Raw genomic sequence first — 20,093 nt, 5'->3', positions numbered from 1 at the left:
GGTAAAATGGGGAGGGTAGTTATATATGTTATCAACATCAATGGGTAGAAACCATGCCTTAGGTTTACATTTCCTATATGCGCATTAGAATCCATGTCTAAGGCCAACACATTCAAAGCATGTCATGCATTAGATATCATGTTCTTAGGTTTATTGTTTTAGTATCTCATTTGACATTATTTTATCACTTAGAAATCCTGCTTTAGGCTAAATAACAGCAATAACATAAAATTGTTGCTCCTGCACATCCTGAAATCATGTTGTAACTTTCCGGGCATTTAGAAATCATGCTTTAGGAATTCCGCATATCCTGAAATCATTATGCATTTTTATATGTGCATGTTAGATACCCTGTTTTAGGATCTCGTTCACACTCGCTTAGTCACACCTAGTTAAACTACTGATGCATGAATAGGACATAAAACAGTCTCACGTTTGATTATCATGTGTAAGTGAAAGTGGTCATAATCCCTGTATATCTTTGCAACATTTAGAACAACATGTTTTAGGTAAAAATAACTTCTAAGCTGTTTTAATAATTCTGGTAATTGTTGTGCGTCATCCTACGCCTAGGCAAGCCTTAGGTAATTAACCTCTATAAAACTGGAAACGGTCCTTTGTGTTTACTGCTTAATGGTTAACAAGCTTAAAATCAGTAGGCAAGCCTGATTAGGACTTCTTCTCTGAGTTATGTAATATATCTGACTCTGCTACCATACTTAGGATCTGAATTTAGACCTTAATTGTGTATGAGTCATGCTATTTATGTGTACTATGAGTGAAGGTATATCTGAGCCTTTTATTTGTCTTCCATGTTCCCCTTTAATTGAAGTCCTATCTGTTCATTATATGTCGCCTTAGTATTTTACCTTTAAACTTGAGGGTCTACCTAGAACCCCCCTTTTATAGGATAAGAGTCCTAAATTCCCCCGGGACTGATAGGAAGGGACGGGTAACAGCATGCAATAGGGGTCGAAACCAACCCTCTCTTTAATTACCTTCATTGGGCGGGAAAGGGTAGATATGGATATGATGACCGGTACGTAAATACCACGTGTAGCCCATCTTTGAGGAGTGTCATACCGAGTATTGCATTGATGCGATCCATATTATAAACAAACCTAGGATACCCCTTTACATTCACAAATGTGCTTAGATTGTAATTCTTTTCAAAATCTAGCTTTTCATTAACTGTTTTTTCAAACATCCGTGTACTTAAACTTAAATCCCCTATTATTTGAGCCGTACTTGTTTATTTGCTAAATTGTAAAAATCCACAAAAGTTGTTTGGTCGGGAACCACACTGTGGATCCTGAGGGGTGCCTAACACCCTTCCCCTTAGGATAATTTCAAGCGCTTACACTGTCTCTGGTTACCAAACATAGTTATCAATGAACCCTCTAGGTGCCCTAACGCACCTTAAACCGTTAGGTGGCGACTCTTCAAAATGCAAACCCCTTTCCCAAAAGGAACGAGTTGTCTCAACCAAAATGTCATAAACCCGATTTCGCGAGAAAAAGGGGGCGCGACAACAGTGACCACAAAGGCTTATGTCATAAGTATGACATCATAAACATGACATCATCGCGGGATGTTCGGAGAGATGGAAATCAAAATCGTTTCTCGTCGTTCCACTCTAAGAAACACGGGGACTATCTGTACTCGGCAAAATCGGAGGATCCAATTTCACGTCATTACGACACCTTGTAAGCACGTCTCGAAGGCTCGAGACTACGGCCGAGTTTCCTCCCTCGAGGGTCATCGACACTCGACCTCGGGGCAGTACAGACCAACGGTTATGGTGAAAGTGGGGAGTTCCCAAGACACGTGACTAGGGCTGACAAAATCTAGTAGACTAGTTCAAAAACGAATCAAGGCATTAACTAGCTGTACCATCTCCATATCTTTGTAATCAATGCATTTTGTACTATGTTGGGATTCCCCCTCATATATAAAGGGGACCCTTGACATTTTGTAAACATATGTTGCTCAATACTAAATACACAAGAACATTCTCTCTGCTCCCTAACACATTCTCTTGAGTTCATTACTTCATTTATTACTTACATTCATTGTGTTTTATTTATTATTCATCATTTATTGCTTATTATTGGCCATAAAGAGGCGTCATTGATTTTATCTTAACTGTTAATCGCCCATCGATTACCCCTGATAGCTTCCAGGCGAGCTTCAGACTCGACCCCGAGGTCCTCGAATAAGCAAGTTCGAGGCCCCGACTATTAATCATTCGGTTTGCTTATCACCTTGTTCTGCAACTCCTATCTCTTTTCTAAGTCTTTCACATAACATCAACTGCTTAACAACTAGCATAAAAATAGATCACGTATTTGTAGAATCCCATAATCAAATTTAATTGTTATTACCATTTTCACGGTAAACAATAACAAAATTCCTTACTCATGAGGGTGATACTTACTGTAACTAGCACATACAGTCCCTTAAGCTTAACTTTGCTCCCATTACTTGCTTTAGGGAAGCGTCTTCCCGAATGACCATTCTCTGAATTTCTCATGAATCTTCTTATGTTTTCCATTCTATGATTGATGGAACACAATCTAAAAACTTCTCACTCATAATTCTTCCTTGTCTCTCTTCTCATTACTCTGCTAATATTTTTGCCTATCCCTTTCTTGTTAAAACTTCAACAAGACATTGTTTCGCTTTTAGCTCTCATTGCTTCATTCATTGGCTCTTCGGGTTGCTCAACGTCCTCGCTCTAGTATGGACAAGAGTCACACTAAGGTAATATTTATCCCTTCAAGGCTTTGAGTGCCTATCTTTGTAGTGCTCATATCTAGTTGTACTATTTTAGAGTGCAACATCTCGGTATCTCACGAGGATATGTATTAGCAATTTGCAATATCCTTCAGAAATGTCAACTGACGCAAACAATCCATCCATCATTTTTGGTTACTTTAACCCCAGCCGGATCCTGGTATCCCGTCCTCCTCTTATACTACTTCCGTTAACCCCCATAGGGCGTAACTGGAATGGGAATGACCAATTGTACATACCTCTGTTACTATTGAAGGTAATTCAAAATGCTTATATTTCTCCGTCTGTGTTGAAAATACCGATAATCTTCATTAACTGGGTACCTCGTACCTTTTTTAACCTTGCTTCTTTTACCTGCTGGAACTTATACCTACTTTTCAATTCCCTTTTTCCTTTTTATCGTAAAAGTGGATAGGCATTATTGCCTTAGGGATCCTTATCAAGAAGCTTACACCTTTCAGTACACACATGATCTGGTGAAAACCTCACATTTACTTATCATAAGCATGCTACAAAGTCGAGTTTCTCTGACTCAACACTTCCATAGCAATATCCCTTACCAACCGTCTTTCTTGATGTAGGTATTGCCTTATTACGAATAAAATAGAGATTAATAGTTTGAATTCTTACAACTGAGATCTACAACACAATCAAGAGTAAAAAGAAAGAGTGACAGTCCAAAATGCCCTGTAGCCTCCTACTTATAAGTGTGGTTCACAACACACCCATAAACAAGACTCTACTAGACATGGCTTGTAGACTCCCTAGGACAGAACTGCTCTGATACCACTTTGTCACCACCCAAACCAATTGGCCACGACGGGCACCCAGTACCTTACTCAACCGAATACCAACATAACATATCTTTTCATGTCATACTATCATAGATAACTGAGCTGGAAGGCTGTCGTGAGATAAGTAGAATACAACATGTGATACCAACTTATACATAAGACATACGGGCCAATAAGACCAAAATAACCATTCGTACACTAAACATAGGCCCACAAAGCCATACAATCTTTTATGTACATAACATCTGTCTACAAGCCTATAAGAATACATAATATTCATAAAGGTTGGGACAGAGTCTCACCATACCAAACAATATGTATGCGGTAAAATTGGAGGGTCCGATTTTCGGCCAATACAATGCCTCGTAAGCAAACATTCCAAAGGCTCGAGACAACGATCGAGATTTATCCCGAGGGGCCATCGGTGTCCAACCTCGAGGCAACGCAAGTCGACGGTTATGGTACAAAAGTGGGAAGTTCCCTAGGCGCACGACTAGGGATGACAAAGTCTAGAGGGCTAGCTCTGACCCGTATCAGGGCATTAAGTGGCTATACCTGCCCCATATCTTTGTAATTAATTCATTTGTACTATGTACCCTGTCATATATAAAGGGGAATCCTTGTCATTTTGTAGACATCTGATACTCAATATTAAATATAAGAACATTCTCTCTGCTCTCTAACATATTCCATTGAATTCATTACTTCCATTTATTGCTTACATTCATCGTGTTCTATTTATTGTTCTTCATTTATTGCTTATTATTGGACATAAAGAGCCATTATTGAATCTACCATAACTGTTAATCCCTCCATCGACTGCCCACAGTAGAGTACAGGACTCGACCTCAAGGCCCCGAATAAGCAAGCTCGAGGCCCCGATGTCCAACAGTTTGGTTCGATTATCATACTGTCTCTAAGCTGCAATCTTGATTTCTAGTCTTTTACTTAGCATCCATTGCTTAACAACTAGCATAAAAATAGATCACGTATTTTTAGAACCACAAAATCAAATTTAATAGTAATTACCATTTTCATGATAATTTAATTATTTTCTTGCTGGTTTAACTACCTAACGCAAGTTATGTTTCACACTTTTTCTTGTCCAAAATCTTTGATTTTTAGTCAAAATGTCTAACTCAGTAAACACACGTGAAAACATCGATCTTGAAGACCATGGGGAAAATGGTGTTGGCGTCCCAGGTGTTGGTGTGCCACCAAAAAACCCTGAGAATGCACCAGAATCGATTCACGTGGGTGTGGTCTCGCGCAATGTTCAACACGTCGAAATAAGCTCCCATACCAATAGGAGTATACACCAAGAAGATCAACAAAAAGCTCAAAAATACCCCAGGTAGGAAAGAACGAGGGGTTAGCCTTCACGTTATTTTTGAAATGTTACAGGAACAATAGCTGGCGATCGCTCAGCTGCAAAGTCACGAGAAAACTCCCAGCACGGTAGCACCGGAGACGGCTCTCCTAGCCGAGAAGGCACCAGAGAGGTCAAGCAACAACGGGTCGACAGTTGATCCCGCCTTCGTAAAGATGTTCGAGGACATCACAATGTGGATCGAGTCCGGCGAGAAGAAGATAGAAACCAACGACAAAAAGGTCGAGACCTACAATTCCAGGGTCGACTAGATTCTGGGCGCACCCCCGATCTTGAAAGGTGTGGATTCAAAGAATTTAGTGCAAAAGCCGTTCCCACAGGAAGCGGCTGCGAAACTCATTCCGAAGAAGTTTAGAATGCCCAACCTTCCGAAGTACAATGGAACCTTAGACCCCAATGAGCATGTTATTGCTTAGACTTGAGCAGTGAAGGGAAACGACCTAAAGGACGACGAGATCGAGTCCGTCCTACTGAAGAAGTTCGGAGAAACGCTTTCTAAAGGGGCAATGATGTGGTATCACAACCTGGCCCCAAACTCGATAGATTCATTTGCCATGCTGGCAGATTCTTTCAAAAAGGCACATGCTGGTACCATCAAAGTAGCAACAAGGAAATCTGACGTCTTCAAGATCAAGCAAAGGAAGAATGAAATGTTGCGAGAGTTCGTATCTAGCTTACAATTGGAACGAATGGAACTACCACCGGTCTCCGACAGCTGGGTAATGCAGGCGTTCACTCAAGGTCTAAATGAACGAAGTTCGGTGGCTTCCAAACAGCTAAAGCAGAACTTAGTCGAATACCCAGTCGTGACTTGGTCGGACGTCCACAACCGATACCAATCAAAGATCAGCGTCGAAGACGACCAACTAGTAGCCCCATCGTGCTCGGTATATCATGTAGTCTTTTGGCGAAGGAGCCGAAGCCAAATAAAGAAAAGTACTAGCCATACACCGAAGTCAGGAGAAACGCCCCGAGGCACGACATACCCCGGAATGATCAAAGAACGGGTTGAGGGAAGAACCCTTGGGGACTCGTCAACAGAGCCGGGTTTGATAGGTGCGCAGGGCCGGCGGAGGCACCCAGCTTGTCGGAATAACACTTCAATGTCGATGTTTCGAACATCGTATTCGCCATCAGTAGTATTACAGACACCAGGTGGCCAAGGCCTGTACAATCAGACCCTTCACAAAGGAACCATAACTTAGTGTGTGAATTCCACAACACGCACGGTCACAGAATCGAAGATTGCCATCAGCTCCGGGAAGAAGTAGCCCGACTACTAAGCAAAGGTCAACTCCGAGAATTCCTCAGCGATCGGGCTAAAAACCGATTCCGAGAAAGAGAGGCAACCAAGAAGATCGAAACAAATGAGCCACATCATGTCATCCACATAATCTTGGGAGGCATCGATGCCCCACAGGAACCGATGATTAGAAAAACAAAAATATCCATCACCAGAGAAAAGTGAACTCGGGGTTACATTCCCGAGGATGCTCTCACATTCATCGAAGAGGACATCGAGACCTTGTCTCAACCTCACAACGACACACTGGTAATCTCTTTCCTTGTAAATACATTTCAAATTAAGCGTGTACTTGTGGATCCATGTAGCTCGGCCAACATTATCAGGTCGAGGGTGGTAGAGCAGCTCGGCTGCTTGACCAAATCGTGATCGCCTCTGGAGTCCTCAATGGATACAATATGGCGAGCGAAAAAACACAAGGGGAAATCACCCTCCCAGTCAACGTGTCAGCACAACCCAAAATGCCAAATTCCATGTCATCGATAGAGACATGAGATACAATGCCTTGCTCGGAAGGCCATGGATACACTGGATTAGAGCAGTACCATCAACCCTTAATCAAATGATGAAGTTCCCCACAAAGGATGGGATAAAAACCGTCTATGGGGAACAATATGCGGCAAGAGAAATGTTCACAGTACATGACGTAGCGCTGACACCAGTACCTCCACCTTCGAAAGAGCCAAAGGATAAGCAAGTAGTGAAATAGCAAAAACAAGCTACACCATCGGCTAAGTCCAAACCAAACAAAGCAAAGGACCGTACCGCGTCCTCGTGACAAACGATCGAAACATATCATGGGCTGAAGCACCATCAACAATAAGGTATGATCACCTCCCTTTTTCAATTACATCTTACACTAACCTAAGTGCAGGTATCCGATCAAAATAGCTGTAGCACTTCCCAACTCGAAGGCCTTGGGTTTCAAAAGCATGTGTTGCACTCTTTTCCTTCGATCGGGTTATCATCCCAAGAAGGGTTTTACCGGCAAGGTTTTTAATGAGGCAACATCTATATGCTACCTAAGGAAAACACAACAAGTATTCAAGGCTTCTCTTGAAATCAACCTCGAATACTGGGGGGCATCCCCCGGGAAGATCACCTCCCCGGAGAAGCTAAGATATACTGAACGGGGCCTCGATAGGAAAAATAATGTATCGGGGCAAACGGTCGAACGAACCGTGCCTGCATAGAATGATTGAGCCCTCGACAACAAATACATGTATACTTGTACCAAGCAATCAAACAATACTTTCAAAAAGCATTTTGCATTTCCAAGAAGCTCGTTATTTTTGCAAAAAATGGATCCTCTATGAAAAACGTCTCGAACACTCGGGGACTAGCGTCAACAACTCGGAACAATACGACTCCCGGGTCGAAGCTCCAAACTCATAAGCCCTCAATAAGGCAACGTTAAGATCACAAAACAACTCCAGAGCCAAAAACATCCCCAACGCTGGGGGACTGGCATCGAAAACTCAAGGCCATGTGACCTACAGGTCAAAACCCCGAAATCATAAGCCCTCAATGAGGCAGTACTCAGATTACAAGTAATAGCTCCTGAGCCAAGAAACCCTCGATGACTCGGGGACTGCCGCCAATCACCACCCCCATCGACTTATTGAAACCCGAGGCTGCAAGGCCACATGCGGACAACCTCGGTCCCACAAAGCCTATGTAAGGCAACAACAATAACTATAAGACCTCAAAGGCATGTAAAATCTATAAGACCTCAAGCAAGGCATGAAACACACTTGTACCAAGTGACAAAAATTTGTAAGACCTTACTAAAGGCATAAACCCGATCTTAATGTTAAGGCTATATATCAAACTTGTAAGACCCATGAAAAGGCATACCCTCCATATAGACGCCAAAACTACTTCCTCGAGGACTGAAAGGCTCCGACCAAACGCAATGACTACGGTCACAAGGTTGTACCAGCCAAACAAACGCGACTTGGGGATGCCCGACCGTCGCTATAAAATCAAAGGCCTTCAATTACTTTGAATATACTTCGAAAAGAACCGGTTAAACAGGCTACCCTCGACATAGGAAAAAGAGCTTCGACCATGTCGGCTCCTAAATATAGGCTTCGAAATACTCAGCCACCGAGCCAAACCTCCCGAGGTGCTCGATCATTGCCATATAATGACTCACAATCGAGGTTTTATCAAATCGTCGAAGAGTCAGGCAAACATGGGCTACGAACCGGCTGATGTAGTTGAGTCTCCCCAAGAAACTCATCACGTACTTTGTTTTCTTTGGCGGTGGCAACTCTTGAATGGCTTTGATATTTGCTGGATCCAGCCCTATTCCTTGGCGACTCACAATAAACCCAAGTAATTTTCTAGCGGGAACCCCAAATGCACACTTTGCGGGGTTCAGTTTCAGGTTGAACCTTCGCAATCTATTGAAAAACTTTCTCAAATCTTCCATGTGATTAGTGGCCTTCTTGGACTTGATGATAACGTCATCTACGTAAACCTCGATCTCCTTGTGTATTATGTCATGAAAAAAGGTGGTCACAGCCCTCATGTAGGTGACCCCTGCATTCTTCAACTATCATCTTGTAGCAGTACATTCCCCGCGGCGTAATGAAAGTTGTTTTCTCAGCATCTTCTTCATCCATCCATATCTGGTGGTAACCGGCGAAACAATCCACAAACGATTGCAATTCATTCTTGGCGCAATTGTCGAGCAGGATGTGTATATTTGGCAAGGGGAAGTCATCTTTCGGACTGGCCCGGTTGAGATCTCGGTAGTCGACACAGACTCTAACCTTCCCGTCCTTCTTTGGTACTGGCACAATGTTAGCTAACCATGTTAGTTATTCTACTACCCTGAGAACCTTGGCTTTGACCTGCTTAGTGACTTCCTCCTTGATTTTCAGACTCATATCCAGCTTGAACTTTCTGAGCTTCTGCTTCACCGGTGGACATGTCGGATTAGTTGGCAGTTTGTGAGCGACAATAGACGTGCTCAAGCCCGTCATGTCGTCGTACGACCAGGCAAATATGTCCTCATATTCCTTTAGAAATTCTGTGTACTCCTTCTTTTCTGATAGCGATAAGTGAACGTTGATTCGTGTTTCTTTGACATTCTCTTCACCCCCAAGTTAACAATTTCGGTCTCGTCCGGGTTGGACTTTGGTCTATTTTCAAAATTCTCAACTTCCTTAACAATCTCCTCCGGTATGTCATCTTCCTCTGAATCTATATCCATTTGTTACGTTGTCTTATTGCATGTCACAGTCATCGGTTCATCAAGATAAGTAATAGTAATGCTGTATATGTACAGTAATGAGAGAAAATAATAATAGTGTTGATTTATATGGAAAATTGAAATGCTTTGATAAATTCCATAATTGTTTTGAACACTGAAGATCTTATTGTGGAAATTTAAAATGCGAAAGGAAAACTAATAAAATCAAAAGATAGTGCATGATTCTTGTTCAGCCTTGCTACCCCGAGGCTCGTCGGGCTCTGGTGGTTCTGATAGTCCAGTTATTGAGGCATGCTCCTCTGCTTATAGCCTGTATGGAAGGGCCTTCCTCCCCCTCCTCCTCGAAAATGACACAACAATCCATATCATCGTCTTCCTGGAACAAATTCCTCACTGCTGCCAGTGCTTCCTCTTCTTCTAACCCATAGATAACTTCGGCTGGTTGGAATGTCTGTTCCAAGCACGGTATTGGCTGCTCCAATGGATAGTAAGGACCGCGCCATGGTGGCGACCAGTCGTTGAATTCTTTCCAGGTATACTCATATCCCAGACCGAAGGTGGTGCCATGCTTCTTCAGTTTTATATGCTTAGCGATTCCTTGGAGGTTCTTGCCAAGCCCCTTGCCAGGTTCATATCCGCTCCAGTTCAATATGCTGCAATTTTGTTGTCCCACCATTTGTCCTTGTCAACGGCGTTGACTCGCTCGATGTGGTGATAGGTCTCCCCACTTATCTTCCTTCTGCCTCCGATTGCTGGGATGGTCTAGCGACTGTATATGGGATTGCTACCGTCGCCGTGAATGATCACCTCTTGGTGGTTCCACTCAAACTTCACTGCCTGATGTAGTGTTGATGCTACGGCCCCAGCGGCATGAATCCAAGGTCGTCCCAACAGCAGATTGTATGATGCCGGCACATCTATCACTTGAAAATCAACATCGAACCAAGTAGGCCCCATTTGCAAACACAGACTAATTTCCCCAATGGTGGACCTTTGGCAACCGTCAAAAGCTTTTACGTTGATGACCCCGTCCTTGATCTCATGCAGTCCCTTTCCTAATGTCCTGAGTGTTACCAACGGACAAATGTTGAGGCTGGATCCCCCATCAATCAGGACTCTGGTGATAAAATAATCTTCGCATTGCACGGTGATGTGCATGCCTTGTTGTGACTCAACCCTTCTGGTGGCGGCTCATCTTCACGAAAAGTGATCTTGCGACTTTCCAATACTTGTCCCACCATGTTAGCCATCTCCCGGTCGGTGATGTTGCTTGGCACATATGCTTCACTTAGCACCCTTAACAAGGTATTCTTGTGTGCATCGTAATTTTGTAGCAAAGCAAGGTTAGAAATTTGCGCCGGTGTTTTGTTCAGCTGATCAATGACCGAGTATTCCTTGGCCTGTTTCTTTCTCCAGAGATCATCTGGCTCGGTCTCGGTGATGGTTGGCCGGCTAGAAGCTTGCTTGCTTGACTCAGCCAGATGTTCTGGGTATAACTCTACCAGTTCTCGTTATACCCTGTGCCGCAATAGCTTCCCCGAACATAACCTTGCCTTTCCTTCTTGCCTCGGCTGTGTAGTCTCATGGTATAGCCTTTGTATGGAACGGTGTTATGGCTGACATTGTCACTGGAATTGGCGTGGCTATTTTTACTCCGAACAGAGATTGCACCGTTGGCGGTAAAACTGCAACCTCGAATGGTGTAGGTGCCTTTGCTGGAGACACGAATTCAACCTCAATTGGCGCTAGCGTCTTTGCAGATGGTGATGCTTGAAACTCCAGCAGTATGGACATATTTACTTCGGCATCCCCAGATGGCTGAATCTGGACTACGATCGGATTAAGGGTGACTATCGGTTTCATTGGGTCGTCACCTTCTGTGATCAAACCGATTGATCCCTTAGGATCCCAATCATCCTCTATTTCAATCATGTGAATGCCTCCTACCTTATGGTTAGGCAGAGGGTTATTGCGGACATTTAGAGCAGGCTCTTTCGCCACAATAATCTTGTTATCAATTAGAGTCTGGATCTTATCTTTCAGAGAACGGCATTCGTCAATAGTGTGTCCTTTCATGCTAGAATGGTATGCACAGGATTTATTTGGATTAACCTACTGAGAAGGGTTCTCATGGATTACAACAGGGATAGGGGTGACATAACCAGCAGCTCTATGTCTTTCATACAATCGATAGGTTCGGCAATAGCCGTATATTGTTTTGGAGGTCTTCGGTCAAAGTTTGGTCGAGGTCTAGGGAAGTTTTGGCGTGCAGGTGGGGATTGATAGTGGACAAGTTGAGTATTGTAGGCTTGTTAAACATGTGCGGGTTGGGAATATTTGGGTGAAGTAGGCTGATATGTGGGTGGTGGAGGTGATTGATAAGTGGGTGGTGGAGCTTGGTAAGAGGGTGGGGGTGCTTGGTAGTTTGGAGTAGGCTGATATGGGAGTGGAGGCATTGGGTAGGTTTGGTATTTGACGGGAGATTTGGTTCTCTGTGCCACCATTACGGCTCCTACGTCCCTTTTCTTGGACACACCGGCGGACTGTACGGCCTTGTTTGTAGCTTGTAAAGCCTCGAAACTAGCAACCATACCGCTTTTGTTGCCCTCTTCGATCCTTTCTCCCAGCTTGATGATGTCAGAAAATTTGTGGCTTTCAATCATCATTAGTAGCTCATAGTATTGCGGGTCTTGTGCCCGGACAAAGAATTTGTTCATTTGTTCCTCCTCCAAGGCAGGTCTGACCTTAGCGGCTTTCGACCTCCAGCGAGTAGCATACTCGCGAAACGTTTCTGTAGGTTTCATCTTCAGGTTCTGAATGTAGAACACATCCGGCGCATTTTCTGTGTTAAATCTGAACCTGTCCATGAAATCAGAGGCTATACCAGCCCAACTTGACCATTTCTTAGGATCCTGGCTGATGTACCAGAATACTGCATCTCCTTTTAGACTCCTCGTGAATAGCTTCATGTGGATTCTCTTGTCTTTTCCTACCCCAACTAACTTTTCCAATATGTCCTCAAATGGAGCCTGGGATTACCTGTTCCATCGAACATCTCAAACTTAGGAGGGTTGTACCCCTCGAGCAGTTCGACATCGGGCTGTATGCAAAGATATTCATAATTCAACCCTTCAATTCCCTTGTTTCCTTCAACACCCTGGATCCGGCTAGTCAATTTTTTATGTTCTTCAGCCAGGTTCTTGATAAGCAAATGTTTATCATCAGACTCGGGTGTGCTTGAGATGGGTTGGGTGGAGTGCGGCATAATCTCCACAGTGATGGGGGCGTTATGGTGTGTGAGGCAGTGGTCATTTGTGGAGTTTTGTGGTTCCGGGATAAGCAGCGGAGTATTGTTGGAATATGGCAGGTGTTGCAGTTGTGGTGAGGAACGGGATGGTTCTGTTGCTTTGGGAGATTCTGTGGAGGTGTAGGGTTCTGAGCATTTGGGAAATTGATATCTGGAGTAGTGAGGGAAAATGACAGATTCGCTAGATTCCGGACCTGATCAAGTTCTTCCTGAAATTTCAGCAGCTTTTGTTCCAGTTGGGATGCATTTTCCTTGGGAGCCAATGTACCATGACCGTGAGTGACCTCTACCCGTTCAGTTGATTTATCCTTTCTGGCGTTGTTCAAATCTTCCATCTTCCCTTTGTTCTTGTGTTTGACGGGACTGAGAAGAGGAGTGGGTGGAGGGCCCCTAGATCTTGTGAAATAGGATGATGTTGCCAGAGTTCACGAACTAACCTTTGGGGAGGGGAAATAATAAACAAAAGTAAAAATAAAAGGTAACAAGTTCATAAGGATCATAAAAAGATGTTGCAATATTTAAACACATAGTGCGGGAATGTAAAGCGTGTCCTAATTTGGGGACCTCTTTGTGCCCGAGGTAGGCCTAACGACAAGTTGATTTGGAGAACTTGGAATGCTAAATGCCTCATTTTATTGATAAAAGATAGACGAATCCCAAATCAACACTAAATAACAGGAAAAATAAAGTCACTAATAGTCATTGGGCTTATTACATTTTAAATAGCGAAAAGATAAAGTCCTATCTACTTGATCCCTAAAGGACCCTCCCCAGACTCGGCATCCTTGGCTCCGTCAAACAACTTCCCCAGCTCGCGAAGTCCCAGCAGCAAGTAGGCTCTGGCTAGATGTCCGCCTTCGTTCCACTCAGCATTCTAACAGTCTTCGACCCTTTTGAGAAACCTTCTTTCCAGCTCCACTATGCCTCGCTCTAGATATCCTAGTCGCTTGTTGGCATTGACGGCCATCCACTTCCATTCCTCAATTAACTTTTGATTGGCTTCTTATATCTCACGGTGCTCATTTCGCACTCCCGGATTCTCTTGCATAGTTGGTTGTATTTGACCTGTGCCTCGTCCTTTTCATCTATAATCCTTTGACCTCGAACAAACACAAGTTGACTCACTCTATTATGATTATCCTCCAACCAACCAGAATAGTAGGGAGTACAACCGGCGTGGTATCTATCTGGTGCGATGGTATCCCTTTCCATGATGATCTTGCAGTGCCACATATCCTGAGCTTGGCACTTGTAAGGACTATCATCAGCTTGGAAGTCAGCCCGAAAATGGCTCATCTTCTCGAACCTGGGTATAACCTGCTTCCTACCAGCTTGCCTCATAACTCGGAGAGGGACGTAAGGGTACGTTCCTCTCAGACCGATCAATATCAGAAAAGGTGCGTCTCGGGATCAGTTGATGAATTCTTCGATCGGAAACCATTCGAACATCCATTGTACTTGCTCCTCGGTCAAATTATCAAATAGCTCGAACCATCCTTTGGTATCCTCCAGCTGAGCAAACATATCAGGGATATAATTCATTCGCTTTGGGTGATGGAAAGCGATATAATCGTCCCAGTCCCTTCGTTGAATGCCTTGTCGGTATTCACCCTTTTGTAGATGCTCCACGAGCCACAGCAGAAGTAGCAAATTGCAACCCTCGAAGTGACTAGCTCCCTGTTGACACTTCTCTAGGGCTCGGTATATTTCTGCGACGATCATGGGCACAATGCTGAATGGTTGCCCTCCAATTCCTTCCATAAAGGTTTTAGTGACCATGGCTAGTCGGGTGTGGATTCTCACTTTCTTCATTGGAAACACAATCAACCCCAGAAAACAGAACATGAATACAAAGACCCTTCGATGGATATGTCCCAATGAGGTAATGGCAAACTCATCAGGATAGGTACGGTAGGATTTGATGTGACTGTACCTCTCGTACAAATAGTCAAAGGGTATATAGCATTCTTTGAGGCATGTCAGTTCTGGATTCTTTAACCGACCCATCATTTTGAGGAAACCTCTGCCCTTGCGGTTCTCAGGCATCAATAAACCTGGAGTCTCCCATACCAAACCGGCTAATCCTCCTATTTCTTTTAGCAAGGGTGTCATCTCAATTTCCCCGAAGCAGAAGATGGACCTTTCACAATCCCAAAATAGAGTAGCAGCTTCTATGATCTTGTTGTTGGGTTGGATTTCCGGGAGGGAGGGTAGATTCCCTGGATATTTTTGGACAAGAGTCTGGTCACTGGAATGAAGATCTTTCCACCAGCTTAGCAGTCTCTGGTGGATGTTGGTAACCATGCCGAATCCGGGGATTTCGTGCCTCATTATTTGCAAGAAAGAAGGGTTAGACCCAACCTCCACCGGACTGGATTATTTAACATCAATAATTAGCATTAAGCATTTAATTCTACAAATAAATGCACAGAGCATGATAATGTCCGTTTGGGTTTCAGGGAAACCCAGTGGACTTTGGACAAGGCTATCTTAAAGAGTCATTATGCGGACAACATAACTGACTCGGCTAGGTTTGACCATGATGCATGCACAGTTAAACAGAGTGAGGTTTCTATGGGGTTTTAGACTGGTACCCTTGAGCGGACAACTCAAGGGGAAAAGGCACGAAACCATCGACTACACTGTTGATCGACTTGTTTTACCGCAAATATGCCTTTTCCAGATTTAGGGGGTGATAATATTGGAAGAGCGCAACCACTCATTATAAGCGTTGCTATAGGATTTGTTTGGCACGAGTGGAATATGATGTTGAGCATGATTATGCAACAATTAAAGGCATGTTGTCACGTATTTGCACGTTTAGGAAAGCAGTAAATACAACAGTTTCATAATTTATAGCGGGAATGAAGGAACGTAGTAAAGGAAAGAAACAAAGAGACAAGTTAGTTTTGTAGTTGGAAAGGAAATTGAATGCTTAAAATAAATAAACAAATACTTGCGCATATAGAAGCATAAATTCACAATAATAGCCTGAAATGGTAAAAGCCTAAAGAAAATCCCCAGTAGAGTCGCCATGCTGTTGCGCCCCCTTTTTCTCGCAAAATTGGGTTTACGACATTTGATAAGGACAACTCGTTCCTTTTGGGAAAGGGGTTTGCAAATTTGAAGAGTCGCCACCTAATGATTAGGGTGCATTAGCACACCAGAAGAGTTTGATTTGAATAACCAGAGATAGGGTAAGGGCTTGAAATTATTCTAAGGGGAAGGTGTTAGGCACCCCTTAGAATCCACTAGTGTGGTTCCCGGCCAGACAATTATTGTGAATTTGGGTACAATTAGCATATAAACAAATAAGGCTCAAATAAGAGGGTATTTCATCACATAAAGGTTTGAAAGTAAACAAGGTTTGAAAGAGTAACTAGAAAAGCTGATTATAAAAATAAAGAGTTAAAATGATAAAAAGAAATAAATAAAGAATAAAGGGAGAAGGGTCCTACGTTTGTTAATAATATGGATCACCAACACAATGCCCGGTAATCACTCCTCAATGAGGGGCTACACGTGACATTATCGCGTGGTCATCATATCCATATCTACCCATCCCACCCCGTTAGGGTATTTAAAACGAGCAATGGTCTCGATTACTTATTGCATGCTATTACCCGCCCCAATCCTATCTGTCCCGGAGGCACTTAGGACTACTAATCCTAAAAGGGAAGGTATATTGGGCTTATTTGAGGTTTCAAAAGGTAAAAAATATAAGGCGACATACAAAACACATATTGCACATTTTAGGGGAAAAACATATAAACAAACAGGGGCTCATTTATACCTCCTTGAACAGAGAAAGCAGATAATTAGCATGACTTTCACATACTGTTTAGGTCTGATTAAATACAACATGTGAGAGAGAATTTAAGAGTTGAGGCAGGCTGCTTCGTTACAGAATTCATATAAAAAGCCCGAATCAGGCCTGCCTACTGGTTGTAATTGTTAAAACATATTCAGTTTATAGTTTTACCCTATGGCTTGCCTGAGTGTTAAGACGGGGTCCTATAGGCATGATATCTACTGAATTTAGAAGGTAATAAGACATTAAAACTCGAACGAATTATTTGAAAACCCTATAGGCATGATTGCTAAACTTTGGTTAAGCGAGGGATTCAGACTATTAAAGAGAGGCTGAATTTAAACGAATTGATTACAAGCTCTGCAACTGATAGTATCAATTGTTACTGATTTTATATCTAACACTGAGTGAAGAGAATCCGATTTATTCAGAAGCTCCTATAGGCATGCTTTCTATGCATTACTGCTTTTAAACCTTATAGGCATAGCACCAGGGTGCAGAAACTTGTTTTTTAAAACCTATAGGCATGGTATCTAAAAAATGCAGAAGCTTGTTTTAAACTTGTGGATATATCTAAATGCCAAACTTTGTTTAAAACCTTTTGCTATGCTATTTATATGCAACTGAATATGCAGAATTAGAACATCCTATAGACATGATTTCTATATGCATTTGAATATGTAGAATTGCAATAGACCTATATGCATGATTTTTATATGTATTTGAATATGCAGAATTGTAATAGACCTATAGGAATGATTTCTATATGTATTTGAATATGCAGAATTGTAATAGACCTATAGACATGACCTCTATATGTATTTGCATATGTAGAATTGTAATAGACCTATAGGCATGATTTCTATATGTATTTGCATATGCAGAATTGTAATAGACCTATAGGCATGATTTCTATATGTATTTGAATATGCAGAATTGTAATAGACCAATAGGCATGATTTCTATATGTATTTGAATATGCAGAATTGTAATAAACCTATAGGCATGATTTCTACCCTTTGCATGCATAGTTACCCATCCCCTTTTTTCACTAGCCAGCCCCAAGCGTTTATTACAACTTATTACAAACCAGAATGAATAAAATTACATCAGGAAAAGTAAAAAAACGTACAACCAAAGGAGAGACTGATTCAAACTTCCTGTCTGAGTTGTGAGATAGACCAAACTCAAAGACCATTGATCCAAATCCTTTCACCTATTTGAGTGTGGCAGAGTTCCCTAAGAGCCTCAATGAGACTCCAGGCAGTGCTCACAGGACAAGTGCAGTGTGGAAGTGCCGGCCCTCAAGTGTCCAAGTTCAGAGGGAACTCAAAGGGTCCCAAGGCAAGGCTCACAAGAGGGGGGCAGAACTTAAGTCTAAGAGAGAGTGCGAGTGAAGAAAACAGAGTTTTAAAGAACTAAGAAAGTACAGAAGAGGGAGAAGGGGCTGGGAAGCAGTCATAAACAAGTCATATAAAGGGTTCAGGGATTGGGGAAATTGCCAAAGAGCCTATGTACTTAGGCATTAGCTAATCCTTGGCACACACAGCAATAGAGAGTGATGTTATGCTTACAGAATCAACAAGAATACACAACACATGATGGTGACATAGAGGTTAGGATTCCAGGGGAATCAAGTTTGAGCCATAGACAATATTATTTAATACTGTCCTGCCTCAAACAAACCATTAATATCAAACACATTGGGGGTATGGGGGTTTGGAATTCATAATAGGAGAAGATTATGGCATGCTAAAATAAACGCTGAACTGAGCACCAACAGTAGGCAGACATGCACGTAAAGGTATTAAATAAACACATTGTTTGTGATTGCTGAAAATCTTAATCAGTACATACCAGTTTCAAGGAGGCAAAATATAGTAAAAGCAGTAGCAGGACTTTGATAAACAGGCCACAGTACAAGTAACAACATAGAATGCTTCTTTTTTTTTGAATGTGAGTGTGGGTTCAGAAAATTAAGGGTGTTCGTGTGTTGTGTTAATGAGAGTGCAGGGCATTTATTGTTTGAAAATAGGTGCAGAAATAAGGCAAGAATCATAGTTTAGTAGTAACTATGGAACTATGTACCAATTAAGATCAATCAGTATATGGACTTCCTTTAATTGAGGAGTTCAAACTTAAACAGTAATGGACAGAAATTATTTAAGGAAGGAGATCAAGTAAACATCTTGTGCAAAGTAGACAATTGGGGGTAAATACATAGGACTTTAATTAAGGGAAGAATTAATGAAGAATCTTTGAAATATATGGTTAACCAAATAAAGTAAGAAACACAACAAATCAATCAACACATAGTAAATCCATGCTCTTACGTCCTTAAACCTCATGTACTGCAAAAACACTAAAATTACATAAGTATAGGAGATAATTGCATTCAAAACAAGCTAAAATCTAAGCAATTTTCATTGAAATGTGCCGAAATTCTCCGGCACATCAACACCCCCAACTTAAACTCTTGCTTGTCCTCAAGCAACTAAAACGACACTATCCTATTCTAGACTCCATCTAACAGACATGAAACAATAGTGACCGTGGACGGTGTCCGTTGTCAGTACTCAAGCATGCATTTTTCAATTGTTTACCCTTCCTGAATCATCAACTATTANGAAAATCTTAATCAGTACATACCAATTTCATGGAGGCAAAATACTGTAAAAGCAGTAGCAGGACTTTGAAAAACAGGCCACAGTACGAGTAACAAGAGAGAATGCTTTTTTTTAATGTGAGTGTGAGTTCAGAAAACTAAGAGTGTTCGTGTGTTTTTGTGTAAATGAAAGAGCCAGGTATTTATAGTGTGAAAAAGGGCAGAAACTAAGGCAGGAAAATAATTATGGAACTGTGTACCAATTAATATCAATCAGTATAAAAACCTCCTTTAAACTCAAACGGTAAAGGGTAGAAAACTTTTAAGGAAGGAAATCAAGTAAGCATCTTGTGCAAGGTATGCATCTTGGAGAAGATGACTTTCTCTCTCAAGACCCTCTCTTCCTCTATCTTATTTTGTGCAGAAGATCGTTAAAGAATGAGGGGGATGTGTGATTTATTTCAAAGGGGTCGGGTTTTAAAATTTAGAAAAAAAAAATAGAAGCCCGAGCAAGATCTGCGGTCGCATTCTGCAATCGCAGAACCGAAATGCGGTCCGCAGATTGGACTGCAGAAGTGCCCCCAAAACTCTAAGGAGTCTGTTCGGGTCTGCGACAGGAATGCAGTCCACATTCCTGTTATGCGGTCGCATTGTGCACCGCAGGACTGACCTTCACAAATCCTTGAGGAACTTATGCGACGATTATGTGGTCCGCATATTGGTTATGCGATCACATAATAGACCGCATTTTCAACATTAATTTTGACAACTCTTCTATTTCACTCTGCGGTAGGAATGCGGTCCGCATACTAGATCTGCGACCGCATTCTGGGCCGCAGAATTCTATGCATTCCTAACACATAT

The sequence above is a fragment of the Nicotiana attenuata genome, unplaced genomic scaffold (genome assembly GCF_001879085.1).
Source record: "Nicotiana attenuata strain UT unplaced genomic scaffold, NIATTr2, whole genome shotgun sequence".
NCBI lineage: Eukaryota > Viridiplantae > Streptophyta > Magnoliopsida > Solanales > Solanaceae > Nicotiana > Nicotiana attenuata.
This window is presented reverse-complemented; position numbering follows the sequence as displayed.